The sequence below is a fragment of the Centruroides sculpturatus genome, unplaced genomic scaffold, assembly GCF_000671375.1.
Source record: "Centruroides sculpturatus isolate CEXI.00-Female unplaced genomic scaffold, Cexi_2.0 scaffold70, whole genome shotgun sequence".
NCBI lineage: Eukaryota > Metazoa > Arthropoda > Arachnida > Scorpiones > Buthidae > Centruroides > Centruroides sculpturatus.
Window position 1 is genome coordinate 988,911 of NW_019384571.1, and position 6,552 is coordinate 995,462.

The window sequence follows — 6,552 nt, forward strand, 5'->3', positions numbered from 1 at the left end:
GATGGCTAATTGGTCGGCCGGGAATCACGCCACATGACATTTGCATAGTGCTACGGTTCAGTAAGCACTAATTGGTCATCGAGTCCGATGTTGACGCTATAAAAAGGTGACAGTTCGACACACCGGATATACGTCACTTTCGTCTAAGTTTGACTTGGGAATTTTTTTGTTCAATAATAAATGTGAATTCTTCCTGGAAAAAATAAGACATTCCCTGAAAATAAGACCTAGCGCATTTTTCAGAGCAAAAATTAATATAAGACACTGTCTTATTTTCGGGGAAACACGGTAGTTGGAACTCCATTGAATGATTTTTTAAACTCTTTCCGCCCTGTGGGCACTAAGAGGGCCTCATTTTTAGCAAGCCCAGTATGGGGTGGTCGGGTGATGAGGGACGGGGCCCTACATATCCGGACGGACCACCCCCAAAAATTTTTGGGGATTTTTCCACCCGTCTGGATTCGTTCACGGGTCCCCAGAGCGGCAGGCTGTCACCTTGACTACTCGGCCACCTGGCCTTCCGTTGAATGATTATGATGAACACAAGTGTTATTATGGCAACTAAATGATACGTGATTGTGAAAGTATCATTAATATCAAAAGTTTTGTTTAAAATATATAATATTTTGCCATCTCATAAAAAATTTATTTTATTGCAAAATTCCGAATTAAACTTTAGTACAATGAGCTGTACTAAAGTTTAATTCGGAATTTAGTACAATACTTAACTCCCTCCCACGTTAGAAATCATTAGAATTAATAAAATCAATTACTGTATTATTATTATTCTAAATCAAAATTTAAACAAAGTAAATTAATATCATAAATGTAAATATATTTATTATAATCGATTTAATTTTAGGATTTTATACATATTATTTTCAATCATAAAAAAAAATTCATAATATGTAGATGGCGCCATATTTCCAAATTTGAAATATGGAAGAAGCGCGTTATTTCGAACTCCAGTAAAGACGTTAGAGAACTTGTAACTTAAAAGATATACTTTAGGCGATTATTTATCACATTAAATTAAATATAGTCGATATAAATGCAAGAAACACATGTATTATAATGAGTGAAGTTTATTTTTGATTTGAACAGTGTTAAAAATTTTATGTTATAGTAGTTAAGATATTTATGTTGCAGTAAAATGTCGGTTAGTCCCAGATCAAACTTCTTGCGAGTGGCAGGGAGAGATGATGCCGATTTCTTATTGGAATTAATGGAACAACATGTACGTAACGATTTCATGTTTGTTGTGTATAAATCAATGCATTGATCAATAGGGAAATTTATTTATATATAAAGAATTAAGTTTATTTAACTTAATTCTGCATATTTAAATTATCTCAATATTATTCATCTTTATTTATTTTCTTTACAAGAATTTATTTATAATAATAATAACAACTGTACAACACATCACTTCTGGTTGCAAGCTCTTGGCACAGACAGATTATTTGTATAGACATAATCAAGTAACAAATATAATACACCAGGAACTGGTAAAGAAACACAAATTATTAGACATCCACGAACCATACTACAAATACATTCCACAGACAGTATTGGAAAACAACACACACACAATGTACTTTGACAGAGCCATAATCACAGAAAATAATTTACCACAACAGACTGGATATCACACTCATTGACAAATATAATAAAATCACATACATTATAGACATATTCATTCCAAACACTCACAATATACAAAATACATGCACTGAACTCATTCAGGATATAAGGCATCTGTGGAGGATGGATAGGGTGCTTATTGTACCTGTCGTTCTCTCCTGTACAGGTGTCATACCACACAGACTACACAAAAGCCTGAAAACATTATAATTGAATAGAAACATGTACATCACACTACAGAAGGCCACTGTATTGAATACATGTCATATTGTGAGGAAATTCCTTAATACAGACACTGACACACTTATTTAATTTTTGTCTTGTTTTGGTTGCTATACCTTGACTCTGGTCCAGCATAGTATACAGCTAGAGGTGCCAACTGAGTATAACTCACTAAACTCAACATAATAATAATATGAAATATAATGATTTTCCATAATTTATGCTATGATTGATTATTTTTTAAAAATAGTTACAAATTAATATTTTATTGAAAATTTATTTTCATGAGATGACAAAGAAACGTATTTGATACTCAATACAGTTTGATATCTTGTATCTCATCATAAAAGTATATTTTTATCTAGCGAGCAGTCAAACTTTCTATTATCTTAAATTAATACTGATATAATTTAGTTAAATTTTTCAGTAAGTGAATATTTGCTCTGATGAGTGAATAAACATGGTACACCAAAGGTAATTCTACATTTTGTTAATCAATGAAAAATATATATATTTCAACAGATGTCAGAGTGGCAAATTTTATAGTCGGTTCTCATAAACTTGCTATATATCAGAAACTAATTATTACTATCATATGGGATAATACTTTTCAAAAGAACTGTCATTTTTATTTAAATTTAATCAAAAAAGGATAGATTGGTATATTCAAGTATAGAATAAAACATTTTGTAGCACATTTTATTTTACTTCACTATTACTCTGTTATAAACAAATTACTAGCAAGTTCTCACAAATTTAGTTAGGGACAAAAAGATAAAGAATTATACATAAATAACTAGATATATCATTGAATTTAAATAATTACTTATTTGAACTTTGCTTTCTTTCATGTAAACAGTATTTTTAAGGATGAATTTTCTCAAATTTAATACTGATTGCTATAACTGTTTATTTTTGTTATAATATGTCAGAAAACTTGATTTTTATATAGACATGTATTTGTGTACAGTTTAATAATTTCTTTTATATTCACAAAATATACAAGAATACACAAAACACACAAGTATGTCAGTTACTCTATGTTAATAAGTATGTTAGTCTAATTAAAAACATTTATGTTTTTAATTAGAATTATCTATGAAGATAAATCATTAAAATATATCATTATCAAAAACTTAGTACAGAATGAATACGAATTTTGCTTCTTATCTACAATTAATTTTTCCAAAGAATTAAGTCTGCATATGAATTTCAAATTATGATACTACCTACATATACAAATACGAAATAGATTAAGATTTAGTTTTGAATTTTATTTTGTTAAAGTTGCATATTTATGCAGATTTTTTAAATATAATGTTAACTGATACATAATGTTTCACAATTTGATATAATATACTTGTACAGGTTTACATATTATAGAATATTTGTTTTTTGTCTATTAAATCTAAATAATAAAGTACTACAATACTGATTTATCTTCAGTATATTATAATAATAATAATGTATGTAGAAATGTACATTAAATTAATTAGAATATTAATTGGTATGTATTTTTTCTTTTAGAATTCAAAAACTTCATATTTTAATATTGAAGAAATTTTACCATCTTTGAATAAAGCACAGTTACAAGAAGTATTTCAGACTGTCTATTGTATCTGTGAAAAACATATTGTAAATGCTTTGGCAGCTGGTGAAAATAATGATGAACAAGCTCTTTGTTCTGAAGAGGTAATATATTCATTATTACATCAATTAGTCAAAATATTATTTTAATGTACAGTCGACCCCCTATAACACTGTTGATTTTTCCGTTTTATATGAATTCCGTGTTGTACGAGTCATTTAGATTTTACAAATACGTGAGCCGTTCACAGCATTTGTACACGTAGCCTGGCACACGTATTTGTAAAATCTAAGTGACTGGTACAACACGGAATTCATATAAAACAGAAAAGTCAACAGTGTTATAAGAGGGTCGACTGTAATGTATATATCATTTTATTATTTATTTTAATTCTTNATTAGTGCTGAAGAACATTTTTCTTCATCCTATTTTGCTTATGGCTGTCTCTTTTTAAGGATGGACTTTGTGTATTGGTGTCGAATGTGACTGGATTTTAGCTGGAATCGCACCAAGCACAATTTTCGAGACACCGCTCGATCGTCAGTGTTTTCTGTATTGTATTGTATTGTGTTATTGTATTGTGTACCTATTACGCCTGTGTATTTTACTTTTATATTATAATTAATTATGTATTTTGTAACACCTATATCTATCTGTATCTTTATTATTGTAATTTGTTACCACCGGGTAGTGCTCACTGCGAAACCCGGCATGTACCATTGTGTGCGTTAATAAAGAAATGAATGAATGAATGAATGCCATGACGCTCATGTACAGAAACACTAGTGTACAGATTGTACCTTCACTAAAATACTTGGGCCTGATTCTGTATCACAAGCTCAGCTGGACACCTCTCATACAGTACATCTGTGATAGGACAAACCTACTTTTTAATACCATGTCAAGAGTAGCAAAAAGTAAATGGGAGCTTTGCTCAAAAATAATGAGCATAATATATGATTCGGTATTTATACCAATGATTAGTTACGCTGCTCCAGTCTGGTCTGACTTCCTCGGAATGATGCATATTGATAGAAAACTACAAAGTGCACAACGAAAAGCACTTATTAGACACTTATTAAACACTAAACTTAAGCACTAAACTAACACTAAACTAACACTAAAGCACTTATTAAACACTAGTATCTGTAGGGCTTACTCTACAGCCACCACAAAAGCGTTACAACTTTTGGCTGGAAAGCCGTCCATCCAGCTTACCATCAGTTTAATCACACAAAGGTGGCTCATCCGAGACGATCAAATCAACTCGATCAATCGAATACCTTATGATAACATTGAACGCACAAAAAAGGGTGTCCCCAGCATTAACCCAGCTTACTGGCCTGACATAGCTGATCAACCCTGGCCCATACAACATCTCACCATATTTACAGATGGCTCAAAGAATAATACGGCTGTTGGATGTGCCTTTGTAGTATATGCTAATAATGAAAAAACATTCACATATACAAGAAGACTTGGGGAAACCTGTTCCGTTTTTCAAGCAGAACTCTAGGCCATTCTTTCGGCCATTAGATGGTGCGACTCCATATATAATAGAACAGAAATAACTATCTTTACAGACTCCTACTCGTCTATGCAAGCCATTCACAACCTCCAGTGGCGTTCACCTATAGTCCACGATATCTTGCTGGAATTGGCCAAAGATATCAACAAGTATGCCATCGTTTGTGTCACGGGTCATGCTGGTGTTTCTGGCAACGAGCAGGCTGACCAACTTGCCTGCATGGCTTCTGAACTAGAAAGTGAACCAAGCTATAATGCCACTCCCCAATGTCACATCTTAAGACAAACAAAAGAAAATGCATTTGCTATTTGGCAAAGACAACAGGAGGAGCATAGCGAATGTCTTACAAAGGAGTTTTTCCCCAAGGTTTCAGATTCTACTTTTCCAATCATTGACCAAAAATTGGTCCAATTCTATACTGGACATGGGAAGTTCAACCAATGTGTTCACAGGTTTGGCAAATCGGAAAACTCACTGTGCGAAATTTGTAACGAAACAGATGGATAAAACACTATCTGTTTAAATGTCCTATGTTGGACGATAAGTGTTTTACCATCACCACTCTACTTCCGCGAGAAGAAAATTGGCATTGCGTCCTTGACATATTTGTCAAAGACAAAAACTGTTTTGTAGCATTTAAAGAACTAGTATATACTTATTTCAACAGAACTACCGTTAATTAGGTCAATTTGTTTCAATGGACTGAGCTTTTCTCGAATGTGTTTATCATTGATATAATATGTATTTATGTAATCAACTCCTATGCAAATTATTTTATGTAAGTATTTGGCTACTCTGCGGTCAATAATTTGCCAAGTACATTAACTGAACTCTAAAACATATAGCTGTAATCTAAAATATTCTTGTTATGTAACCTATTTTACATGTATTATGCTTGTAAACATTCTGCTCTTAACCTCGGTGGTGCTCTGCGGAGCCAAGGCCGTCTTCGGAAATAAAGATTTAAACAAAGTGAAGTGCCATGACGCTCGTGTCTGTCCGCTACAATTATCAAGAATTAACGCGATTGGTGAATCGTAGTGACAGCAGGCCAATAGAGAGCAGGGTCCTTGCCATAATGAGGTTCGTGCGCCAATTTTCGTACGTGCGTTAATCAAGCCGAATAGTTTGGCCGAATATTCGGCTATTCGGCCACGCACCTGGCCGAATATTCGGTATTCGACCTGAGGCCGAATATATTATTCGTTGCAACACTAATAAAAATATAAATACGACTTTTTTATAAAGTTAAAACTTTGTGTCTGTCCTTCTTTTCGCCGGTTTTACCATCAACAATCCTTAGAAAGTCCTGATGGACTTTCTAAGGATTGTTGATGGCGAAAAGAAGGACAGGCACAAAGTTTTAACTTTGTAAAAAAGTCGTATTTATATTTTTATGTATTAAAAGAAAATCATTGTTTATATCAGCCATTTTGAGATTGCGCTTTCTACAGCAAAAGTGTTTTCAACCGTCAGCAGCAAAAACGTCATTTCCGGTAGCAACTGCTCAGCGTACTGCTGAATAAAAGAATGCGCGGATTGTTGGAGTGACTGTGATGCACGTGACTAT